Source organism: Falco cherrug, chromosome 9 (assembly GCF_023634085.1).
Source record: "Falco cherrug isolate bFalChe1 chromosome 9, bFalChe1.pri, whole genome shotgun sequence".
Classification (NCBI taxonomy): Eukaryota; Metazoa; Chordata; class Aves; order Falconiformes; family Falconidae; genus Falco; species Falco cherrug.
This window is the reverse complement of record NC_073705.1, coordinates 51,506,411-51,518,882: the sequence shown is the minus strand read 5'-3', so window position 1 is coordinate 51,518,882 and position 12,472 is coordinate 51,506,411. Positions and strand designations below refer to the sequence as shown.

The 12,472-nt window shown below is 44.0% G+C and overlaps 1 long non-coding RNA gene across 1 annotated transcript in view; it reads right to left on the bottom strand.

Annotated features, from left to right (window-relative positions):
- The window catches only part of LOC114015866 (uncharacterized), a 44,098-nt gene extending 32,466 nt beyond the window's left edge, over positions 1-11,632 (bottom strand). Inside the window, exons 1-2 of the long non-coding RNA XR_008734022.1 lie at positions 10,920-11,632; positions 7,198-7,351 (exon numbers count right to left, since the gene is read on the bottom strand). This is a non-coding gene — a long non-coding RNA (uncharacterized LOC114015866). The remainder of the gene's footprint in view (positions 1-7,197; positions 7,352-10,919) is intronic.
- Between the last annotated feature and the right edge of the window lie 840 nt (positions 11,633-12,472).

Genomic DNA, 12,472 nt, shown 5'->3' with positions numbered 1-12,472 from the left:
GGGAGGGGTTGGAGAGAAGGGAAGGGGGCAACAGAAGGTGGGTCCACTCCATCAGGCTAGATGTATCCAAAGGTCGCAGCCAAAGGCTGAATTAACTTGCCTGTTACTTTCCTCACCCACAGCCAAAGGCTGCCTTTGGTTACTACTTCCCTGACCTAGAACCAGTCTTTGCTCTGTAGCCAAGAGTGTCAGCTCAGGGGAAACACTGGCAGTGTCCTATTAACACGTTCCTTTCTTAAGTCCCAACTTCTTCCGAAGATCAGGCAAGGACAGCATGTGCCACGCTTGGCTTCTGTACAGCTGCTAGGGAAGGGTGGGCATGCAGCACGCTGGACCTGACTGCAGGGTCATTCCTGGAACCTGAGGAAGCTCAAAAAGAGAAGGAAACAACACTGCGAAAACAAGTCTCCTGCTTTGTAACAAAACAAGCCAAGGAAGTGCCAGGTTATCGTGAAACGGAAGCAGCTGAAAAATAGTAAAAGAGCTGATACCCGCAGTATCGAGAAAAGAGCTCATTCCAAATACAGTGTTGGGGGGAAACTGAAGTCATGTAACTCTAAACAGAAACGGGATCACGTTGGCTACCTGCAAAAACACAACCGTAATGCTAATCTCAGAAAGTGAGAGCTGCGAGCTGAGCAAGCCCCAGTGGGGGTGCCAGCAGCTGCCCAGATTTCTTCGCACGGGGCCTTTATGAGCTGAGCACTTTACTGAGCATGTTTTCTTTAATATTTATTTTCCCAGAACCAGCCTGATCTCATGTTCCAAGAATGAAACCCTGGCATGGAAGTGGCATATCTGCTAGTTAATGTCAACATTTGATGTGCAATCAGACAGCAAACAGAATTTCATATTGTGGTAAAAAAAAATTAGTTACTATTTGCTTTAATTCCATTTTCTTTCTGTCAGATACATTAAGAGTCTTGTAAATAAGTAAAAGAATTTCATTCTTACCTGTAAAAAGAAAAAAGGAAAAAAAATCCACCTCCTTCTACAAGTTCCAGCAAAATGTTACAATATCCAGCTAGTAATGAATAGCTTGAAATATCTTTTGCAGAAAATATCATAATAAAAGACCCCAGTGACTTGCACGGTACTAAACTATTAAGGAGGGAAAGAGCAAACTTAACTGTGACTGTACTACCCTGTAGCAAAAGGAAATTCCTCCCCGACTTAAAAATTGGGAAGGCTAGACTAAGTGATCATACCGAGTGGGTACAGCTAGCTGTCTAAATCCCACCAGCTACAGAACCTGTGCCCTGAGCGAATAACCCAGCTCATCCGTGTGCTTTATTGTCCAATACTTTTCTGGACAAAAGACCACAGGAGATCACGTTTCATACCGTGACGTCCCACGTCCGGGAAGAAGCGAGCAGTTGGGACTCCCACTCTGTGCAGAGGTGGTGCTCACAACCACTAGGACTTAGTCTTAGGCTCACAAATACGCTCATTAATGACAACCACCGCTGGCAGAGCACTTCTGTAAGTCTTAGAGCAGAAACACCTGCGGCATATCCCACCCTGGCAGGGAAATGGAGCTGGTGACCTAACAGTCTTTTCCACCTCTAACTTCTGGGGTTTTATGAATTGTCAGTCACACCTAAGTGTGATATCGCTATAAAATCCCAGCCACGTAAGAAGCTGGCAGAAATCTTGGGCTGTGCAGCTCTGTGGTTTTAGGCTTAGCTGTGTCCCAAAGACTGAAAGGAGGTAGAAGACTTTTAAGGATCAGTGTTGACAGTTGCCTTCAGATATATTCAAAGGTACAAAATGCAATTACGTAGACAGCAAACTCACCTGCAGTTTGGGCTCCAGGACAGACGTAGCTTTGAAAGAAACAATAAAGGAAAAAGAAAAATAAACCCAACTCCCTCTAAATACCACCTGTATGGAGGAGAGACTGATACGGCTTTGGTGTTCCAAAGGTTGGCGAGGATTTCCCTGTGTTGCAGGAAGTCACTAGAGCAAGACAAGGGAGGTAACGCAGAGCCTGTGCCCACTGCTGGCTCTCTGCTGAGAGATGGCCACGTCAGGTCCATGGAAGTGGTTGAACATGGGTTCTCCATGACCCCTACCTGGCCACTGCTACCTTAACACTGGGGCAGATCTCACTCTTCAGTGCATTTAGTGCACTGCAGTGGGATGGTCTCTTTGTTTCAAGTATGGCAACAGTTTAATAAAGCAATAAAAATGCATACGAAACAGAAAGGCAGAACTGTTTTCTCCCCCCCTCAAAAATCCTGTAATGGGGAAAAAAATGCTGGAAACCAGGTCTTCAAATCATACACCAGTGCTCTAAGCCTGGGGCTGTCCTTCATCTCGCTGTACGACTATCAGAGAGATAAGTTTGTCTATTGTATATATGTATACGGCACCTGTGTTTTTCCAGAATTTGGAAGGGGTTGTTCTATAGCATGATTTAAATCATGCCATAGAAAAGGGCCACTCAAAATGCAGAGCTGCAAAGCAGAACTGCCGAGCCATCTGAGGTATTTTAAATGAGATTTTGGTCCAGGTCCCTCTCCACCATGTCCTCATGTTGGGAAAGTATATCCAGAGCTGACCCGGCTTTCCCAGGTGTTTTCTACTGGGACAGAGTGCAGAGTGTGCAGTTAATCACGAGTGCATTCAAGTGTCCTAAGGTCTTTGGGTGAAAGCTGCTACAGACATTGAAAAAGTGTTTAATAATCAGAGCCCCATGTCCTGAGTGCAGGCTGGGTTCACAAAAGTTCACACACCTCTGAAGAGGTTTCAGCCAAAACGTAAGCAAGCCAGAGCCAAACTGCGGTTTCAGGCGGTGGCAGGGACTGCACGTTGCTGGGAACCCCTCCCGGGAAAAGCAGGGCAAGTACATCTGCAACGCCCTTTGGGGTGACCCGTGCGATGCACCTGGGATGGGAACCAGTCTCAGAAGGTGCCAACACCCTCTACCCAGAGAGACACCCATTCAAATCACCGCTAAGGGATCTCGATCCAGGGGCAGGCAGCTCAGGGGTTTTATCTTGTTGTGAAAGGCAAGCGCATGCTGAATTTCCAGGATCGTGACTATGTCGTAAGGGGCATGCTGAATACTGCTGCAGGCACAATGTTACGGTGTGCAGTGGCTTACAGTCGACAAAACCATACTGTTTATCACAACTACCTTACTTTCAAATCATTTCAGTTGAAAATATACATAGTGATCATCCTCATAAGAAATCAGTATATGGTCTTTCAACTAACTGGAAATGCATTGGCAAGTCAAAATGCCCTGTTTTTTCTCATGTGCAGTACGCTCTCATATAAAGAAGCCGGACATATGAAGGCTTTTTCCTCTGGAGGAAGAGGAGTTGGGATGAAGACTTTGCCTCTCTTTTAAGATGAGGGTGGAACAGATTCAGCATGTTCCTCTTACAAATACAGACAAATGCAGCACTCCAGTCCGGTGGGGTCAGTAATGAAATGGACACCGTATTCCATGGTATTACACTGTACGGACTGTTATGGCACAGCAATCGAGCTGTGAAACACACACAAAAATAATAATAAAAAAAAAATGCCAAAAGAAAGAAGAAGGTGATTTCTACTTCTGCTTTATGCAAATAGAGGCAATGGAAGATCTGCATTGTGTAAACTTATTCTTAAGAGAAGAAAAGGACAAAATCATCATAAATTAAAAAGTCACACCCATTGTAAAAATTTCCTAGCGCTTTTTCCTTAGTTTTGATCGATGTACTTTAAGACTACAATTGCAAAATGTTTGGTGTATTTTTATTACATAAAAAGCTTGGACAGGATTATTGTCCTCTGCTGGGATAGGAATTATCCCAACCAACCTTAGCTGGCTGAAGATGCATTTATCTGCAACTTCTGTAGCAGTCAGAGAGAAGATAAGCAAACTTCTCGGTTCTTCAGGAACGAGGCACGGAGAGGAAAGAGACTCTTACCCTATACAAACCAACATATATGCAAGGAGGTATCTGCAATAAGGTTGGCTTAGGGAGTCATGTCAAAAAAGGATTGCATTCCCATTATTCTCTGGTTGGCAGTTCCCCACAGAGGTCGCGCCTCCCGCCGCCGAGGTGGGGGTAGAAGCAGACCTTGGCCTTTCACAAATCGCTGGCAGGGGCCCACCTGCCCCCACCCCCTCTGTCCACCCCCCCGTCCCCACTGCGCCGAGCGGGAGCTCTGCCGTGGGCCTGCAGCGCGCCGGGGCAAGCGGGACACCGGCCTTGAGGCAGAGGGACTGGGGGGGCGGGAGGTGGCACAGCCTGACACAAACACCTCAGCAGCACAAGGACGTCTGCATCCACTGCGCTCCTGCAGGCTCCCTGCTGCCCTCCTCATCCTCCTGTGTTAAATGCTTTTGATTATCATTGCATTGTTTCTCCGAGGTGTATCATACAGTTCTCTGTACCAGCTGTATGCAGGTTTTGTATCACTTTAGACAGCGCAGCAGACACCTTAACACAACACTGAACCATGCCATGGCGCTGCGGGTTTTTTCTACCATAAACTGATTAAGTATCAAGAGAAGTTAATCATTAGACGGCTAGTTGTACATTAAGACAGACTCCCTTCTTTGTCTTCCAGCATATTAAATGCCTTCTTCTTTGAAATGCCACATAAAAGTGATAGATACCCTTTCTTAAAGAGTCAGGCATCTAGTCAAGTTACGTTTTATATTAGTTCAGTGACAAAGAGCCCTCCTTGTTTAAATATAGAAGCGTAAAGCAGATAAGGTGAAGTAAGCTGGCTGCAGCGAGAGCGCCAGCTCTGCTCCCCGTCCAGATAAGCAGCTGGAGGGGCAGGGGAGTATCTGCTGTGCAGGTTTGCACCGTGTGAGTTGCAGCGTGGAGAGTGGAGACAAGGGTATGGGGAGAAAATAAATGAAGCTAAGGCCAAAGATGCAAATGGTCAAATGTATTTGTGATAACACGATGGAAAGCTGTTGGCATTTCCTAAGGGGCATTTAATGGATTTGGAAAGATAGTTTGGCATGGAAGCTGCTTCTTAAAACAACTTCAGAAATGGAGCAAAGTCTCCCTGTGTACGCTGAAAAGGGTGTGTGCATGTGTGTACGTGTGCGCCCGGGTGTGCTCGCTTGCGTGTGTGTGTGGGGGTTATCCTTCCAGGTAACATTTGTGTTTAGAGAGCTCCAGGAGTGCTGTCAGAAGTAACGCCATCTCCTCAAAACACACACACAGAGTTCTAAACAAGAGGTGAATGAAGAGGGAGGCAGAAAAGAGGACTGAGTGAGAGACCAAGCAAATCCCCTTCCTGAATCAGTGGGAAAAAAGTTTCTTCCCAGAGGAATGATAAATTATATTTTAGCTTACCAGCTTTTACAAGGTAAAACTGTTGCTCAGGAGAATAAACGCCTACTTTGTGTGTCCCCCTGGAACCAGAAGGCAATCAAGTCAGGGCTCAACTAACGTATAATCTATATTTACATGTCAGAAAGAAACAACCACCCTTATTTAGATTCTTGATTTACAATCCCTACTTTTCATACAAGCCTGTCATTCCTAGTGAAAGAATGCAGAGTAGATTTATGGGATCTGCATTATGCCTTAAATCTTAATAGCATTTTTAAAGCACTTTTATGACTCATCCTAAGTAATGTTTTCCCTCTATTTTCAAGACATTACTGTGTAAAAACAGATTCAAATCTTTACCTTAAAAACAAGATCATTTTAACTAACCATGCTGGCATCAACACTACTGCAATGCTAAACCTTGTCAGCAATGTCCTTATAAGCCTCTGTTTTCCAGGGTTCATGGCCTGAACGTAAAATGTGCTTTGTACTAAGGTTTGTCTGATAAGATCTCAACCTGCAAGAACAGTGAATTTGTTTTCACCATCACAGTCAAAATAAAATAAATCTCTGGAGGCTCTGTAAATTAGATAAAGGTAAAAAGCCTGATTCTGTGCCTTCTCCCCCATACCAGGCTCCTCTTTTCTTTCAGAAGTCTACTTGAAATATATGTCAGCTCAGGTTCAGTTCAGTTAAGAGCAGAAATATCCCAAGTATATTAATCAAATGCATACATACAAAAATGCTGGCTGGGCACAGGTGTGTGTATCCACGCATGGACACAGCAATGCAGAGCTGGTGGTTAAGCAGCACTCTCAAGAACTGATGTCCTTTAGGTAGAAATTTAAATATTATCAAAGAAGTAAATAGTGAAATGTCCTTAAATGAGTTTGTAAAGAATGAGTTTCTTAAGCTTTTTTTTTTAATGAAAGCAAGCAGCAAGTAGGTCATGTTAATATGTTATTAGAAAATATAAATATATACACTATAGTCACTAGTAAGATCTTTCAGTGAGACCACTGACAGCAAGCACAACATTTAGGAGATATATTTGCAGAAATGATGTCCTTCATTAATGACAAATCGCATAGCACAGATCTCTGCATCATATCTAAACTGTTGCTAAAATTTCCTCACAATGATTGCATCTTTTGCAAGAGTCCTAAAAGAGTTGACATGGAGCTGTTGGAGCGAGCCCAGAGGAGGCCACGGAGGTGGTCAGGGGGCTGGAGCCCCTCTGCCATGGAGCCGGGCTGGGAGAGCTGGGGCTGCTCAGCCTGGGGAGGAGAAGGCTCCGGGGAGACCTTAGAGCAGCTCCCAGCACCTACAGGGGCCGGCAAGAAGCTGGAGAGGGGCTTTGTACGTGGGCACGTGGTGACAGGCCAAGGGGGAATGGCCTTAAGCTGGGAGAGGGGAGATGTAGATGAGCTGTGAGGCAGAAATTGTTCCCCGTGAGGGTGGCGAGGCGCTGGCCCAGGCTGCCCAGAGCAGCTGTGGGTGCCCCATCCCTGGCAGTGCTCAAGGCCAGGCTGGATGGGGCTGGGAGCAGCCTGGGCTGGGGGGAGGGGGCCCTGCCCGGGGCACGGGGTGGGACTGGGTGGGCTTCGAGGTCCCTTCCAACCCAAACCGCTCTGTGATTCTATGACTCAGCTTCACCAGACAGGAACACCAGTGACAGGGACTAGACAAGTATCCCCAGCATCCCTCTGGCTGCAAGCCCGACTGCCGCCCCCTCTCCCGGCAGCTGTACTCATACAGCTTGTGTTCTCGGCGGCACGGTAACTCAGCCTCAGCGAGAGATGGGCGATACCTCAGCACAGAACAGCCAAGAGCCTGGAGTGATCCACACAGTTTGGGGAGAACTGGGAACTGTGGAGGCAAGAAAGATCAGTTCACCTACCTCTCAGCTGATGCAGTGGTCATGAGTCAGCCATGGAAAAGGTGAGCTTTGGTGACACTGCCCACAGCCATAGCAGACGCGGTGCCATCCTGGGAGGAAGCAAGAGCTCCATCAAGGCAGCCCCGCCAGGTGCTAGGCACTCAACTTTCAAAACCTGGGCAAGACACAAGGGACAAAACCAATCCGGATCACTTTCTTGATATAGGTCTCTCAATTCCAATGACATTTTAAGTATGCAAATTTCCCCCTGGATTTTGCCATCAGGGTCTTCAAAATGACTTCTTGGAAATGCAAACATAAACATATAAGAATCCATTTCATGGCTCAGATTAAGCTTCAGTATCTTTATTTTATATTTTATCTTAAGGTCTTAACCTTTTTTTTATGATGAAAGAAATGGAAAAACTTCGGGGTTTGTTTTTATTTTTTTAAAAATAGAACATGTTCTAACGTATGGTTACTTAATGTGAAAGTGTTCAAAATGGGTAGAAAAGTCTGTTATGCACCGGGTTGTTACAAGCCAGAGTAAGTATATATCAAATACTATGAACAGAGAAAGAAAAATAAATTGGGAACAGCAAACACTTCCAGTAAATTATAAACATGCTTTAGACCATCTTGAATAACATTTAAAAGCACTCAGAATATTATCCCACTAAATTATGTGTTTACTCTGGATTCAGCCTCGCAACCTTCAGCCATATGAATAGTGTCATCCATAGGAACAGGATTGTGAAGGTAAAGACCACTCACTTGAGTACATGTTAAAATTTTAGAGTCTGCTGTTATTTCCTTAAATCCTTTAAAACTAATTTTTTCCATTTGCAATAGCATTTGATAAGAAAACCAGTTTTTAAAACATCAGTCTCCGTTCCAAGCTGGTCAAGCTTTACAGATCAAAATCAGTCATAAACACATCTACTACCTTGGTAAATATTTAGATTTTTCAGTAGCTTTTCTTCAAGTGTCAGAAAACCAAGCAATTGGTTTAATTTTTGTGTAAACAATATTAAAAGTCAGTATCTACTATGCACAGAAAAGAGCTTCAAAATATACCATCACACTGTGACACACTATATTAAAAATACCTCCTCCTCAAGGATTTTATTAATAAATATCCATAAAGTCTAGTTACTGGTAGGTGTTAAAAAGAAAATCATATTTTGGACACATACATGCCACTTCTAAAGCCACAAAAGAGGTCAGGATCAACAAGTAAACAAACTCAAAATTCCTACCTCCTACATTCCTACTGATGAACATTGATATTTGTATACAATTAGGCTAAATTCTAGGAGAAGAATAAATAAATAAAGAAAGAAGAAAAAAGAAAACCCTGGGGACTTAGCAACAGAGTTCAAATTACTTGCAGACACCCAGTATTGATAATACTCACATACTTTAACAGGCATCAACATGAGATGTGATTATACAATATTTAGTGTTCTTGGCTTTGGTCAGCCAAATCGTTAAACAGATGCTTAAACCGGAGTGTGTGAGGAGTCACACTGAAACATCACGCAGCTGCGTGCCAAACACTTCAGCTCCACAGCCTGCTACTCCGAAGCGTGGGTTTGCCATTCCCCAGCTATTTTCAATATTTAAAGTTGAAACTCGAGTGCAGTTTCTGTCCTTTGCTGCTAATCTTTGCAGCATGGGAGGCGAAACAAATAGCAAACCTTTCCTCCGAGGGAAGGAGGTCCACGACCTAGCCTAAAAACTCACAGCTGGGAGCTCATGGGGGGCACAGGGTTAAAGCCTCTGAAAGCCTGATCCGCTGTTCTGCCATGACAACGGCACCTGAAGCCCCCAGGAAAGCTCCTCGAGTCTAGACAGGGACCAGACTGCAAAAGCTCCGTCTGGCACTATGAATCAGCGACTCCTCTTCCTTCCCCTACCTGATGGACTCCATCCAACGAGCAGAGCCCCCCTGCCAGGTAAGACCCCACGTGAAATACTGCACAGCAAAGCATCAGCAGGTATTCCTGCCCACCGCCTTCCAACAAGGGTCCAACCAACAGACTCCTGCTCGGTTTACATACCAGAAATTTCTTAGTTGGAACAGCTCCGTTGGGACAGGTTGGATAAATACTTTCCCAAAACAGGGTGCTCTAGTGACAAAGTTCCGCCTCCAAAGCCCAATGATGTACGTTCCTGTCTTTTCACAGAAAAAGACGTGGCTCAAAGGCCATTAGTGGTCACATTTGTCTCATGGTTTCAAATATCTAGGGTCAAGTGGCTTAACATGCTGATGGAAAAGCTTTCCCTCATAAGGCTGGTGGAGCGGGTTGCCCCTAGAGCCTGCGAGGTCTCCATCCTTAGAGGTTTCCAAGCCCAGGACTTCAGGAAGCCCTGCACAACCTGGTGTGATCCCAGAGCTGACCCTGCTCAGCGCAGAAGGTAGGACTAGAGCTCTCCTGAGGTCCACTCCAGCCTCGATTACCCTGGAGTGCTAAGAATGCATTCTCCCTCTCTCCCTCTGCCCCCAAATTATGTTTTCTGTAGGAATATTTTCATTTGTGCCTTATCACTTCCTTCAGAATGCCTGCTGACACCAAAGGAAAGCTCAGGTTTGGTCAGAATTACGTATTTATCAATACTGCTAGCCATCTCATCCATACACTGTTATTCTGCTACTGTCAAAGCCACAATAATTTTCCCCCCCAAAGTGCCAGCTGCCAGCTGCAGCCTCCAAACGACCATTGTAATGAAACGCTTTATTTTCAAATGTGTCATTTATAGAAGCAGGAAATGTTTTTCGACTACTGAACTTTCCAATAGTCAGGAGCACACTTTTTCCCTCTTAACAAAAGCTTTTACTAGTTCAAATGTATAACCTGTGTGGAGGAGTTTATGGCTGAACGCATTGGAATACCTGGATGCCCGTTGAAACTCAAAAGGTCTTTTAAGCTAAACCAGATAACGTAATTTATACAGACAACAAAAATATTTAATGCAGACAGAAAATTAGAGTGTAAGAGTCTGTGAGAAGCCAGTTACCTAAACTTCTGCCTCTGCACGATCAATCTGCGCTGTTCCTAGCATATCTGTGCCTTGGTTTCCTTACAAACGAACCTTCTCTGGTACAGATTCCAAAATCTCCCTTGGCAATTTTTACGTCAAGATGCTATCTGACAAGGATATCATCACACGCTCTGATGGCTTTGGCTCTCATTGCTACCTGAAACGTGTCTTGTTTTCAGTATGATTTTTTTCTCCCCATCACGTATATACCATCTAACTGGAGCTCGTACACCAACTGACCTCGTGCTGAGTAGATGTGTTTACATGCTACCTCACCAACCCATACGTGTGAGGGAACCTATTCTCTGACAGCTTAGGAATTGTTCATTTAAGCATTGAATCTCTTGACCACTAAAAGCTGAACATTCATTTAGCTGGAGATAATTAGCATTGACAGGTAGGGGCAAGTTATCAACAACAGACACAAAAATGCATATAACTTGTTGAAGCATGAGCTATCCTTGCTCTAGGACTGCATTAGCTCACGCATTCCTCTCTTGAAAGCTTTTTATTAAGCATACACTGTGTATGCCTTAAAGCTAGCGCTCCCTTTTTGGCTTCATCCAATTTGGGGTATGAATAAACCACTTCAGAGAAAACTTTTCTGGAGATGATGAGAATAGTATTGGCTAATGCCGTGTACTCCCTGCCTTAACTTCATGTCCCAGTGCTGGCTCCGAGCCTGCTGATCTGGTTACCTTATTGCATGACCATAAGCAGACTTTACAAAGGTCTCTTGTGAGATACCGAACCAGCAAAGATGTGACGGGATGTAAGCCTGAGTCTCCATCCCAGCTATAGGGAAGCCTTTAGAGGAAACGGGAAGGTGACACTGAAAGAAAGAGAGAGAGAGGGGTCAGGAAAGGGATTCTGAATGAGGAGTGACAAGACAACAGGAATTCATTCTACAATAGTTTAGAAAAACAAAAGGTTATCTGTGGATTTCCCTCCCTCCCCCACCCCCTGAAAAAAAAATGCAATGGGAAAGCAAATACTTCTGGAGATTTACTAGGTTGGTGGCCAGCTACTGACTTGGTGGTCGGGTGCTCACAGGTGTGTGTGACCTCCAGGCTGCTGACTTGACTCTGATGTCCTCATTTGACCAAGATCCATCGTAGCCACGGCAATCTTAGCCGTAAGATCTGGTTTTGGAATCAGATGTGTTGCTATGAAAATTTCAGTTCAAAAAAACTCCACTTACTATTGAAAACAAAACTTTTATTCAGCTTTTACCTTCTGACCAGCTCTGGGTACAGTTTGGTTACAGGACAGATGACTTCTTTATCTGGGCCACAGGATCAAACAATCATCTGCCAACCGAAATGCAGGCTCATTGACAGATCAGAAGCTATGACTACTTCCCAGGGCATAATGTAAGAGGTAATAACTTATATTTAGAAGATGGTAAAGAAATACGTAGGATTTTAGGTCATTTCTGATCAAAGCGACCTCCACAAAACTCGTAGTTTACTGTGGGTCAGAAGCTATCTGAAGGTCACGCAACTAATGTTGCATGTCCTACCTAAACTTAGAAGATGAAGTATAAAACAACACCGTAAATCAAATACCTGTGGATCACAAACATCGTTTCTCAATGTTACAGCTACCACAATAAATGTGAAAGCTCACAGTTCATTACGGACATCCCTGACAGAGAGATTATTCCTGTTTCCCCATGTGACGGCGTAAAATTCTGGAGTGAAGGCTCAGTAAAAAGCCACTCATGATTTCCTTCCCAGCTGGCATACAACAAAATTTCATTAACCTCAGATGACCAGAAATGAGATTACCAAATACCTCGATAAGGACTAATTAATCTTTTTTTGTGCTTGTTAATTTTGTGATACTGCTATATATCTGAATAGTTTTATACGAGAAAATATAGCAGCATGGCTGCTTCTTCCCCCCTCCCCCCCTTTTTTTTTTTAAATTGAGATTCTTATTTGTTACCTTTTTAGAAAAAAATATCAAAAAGCATGAACAGCTTCTCTAAACTAGGCCTGGGTCTGCAGAGGGATCAAAGGCACGCTAAAGCAGTCATCATCTTAAGTAGTTCACAGTTTGGTTTTCTTTAGAGGATTTTAAATTTGGGCTCAAAATGCTATGAGACAAAACATATAAGCAGCAACCCCCAATAAACTCAAATCTACAAGGATCATCCATGAAAATTGTTATATATTCAACACACAATTTTTTTTGTATGAATACAGTTTCACACGCAGTGAAATTTGGTGTTTTGCTAAACGCAATC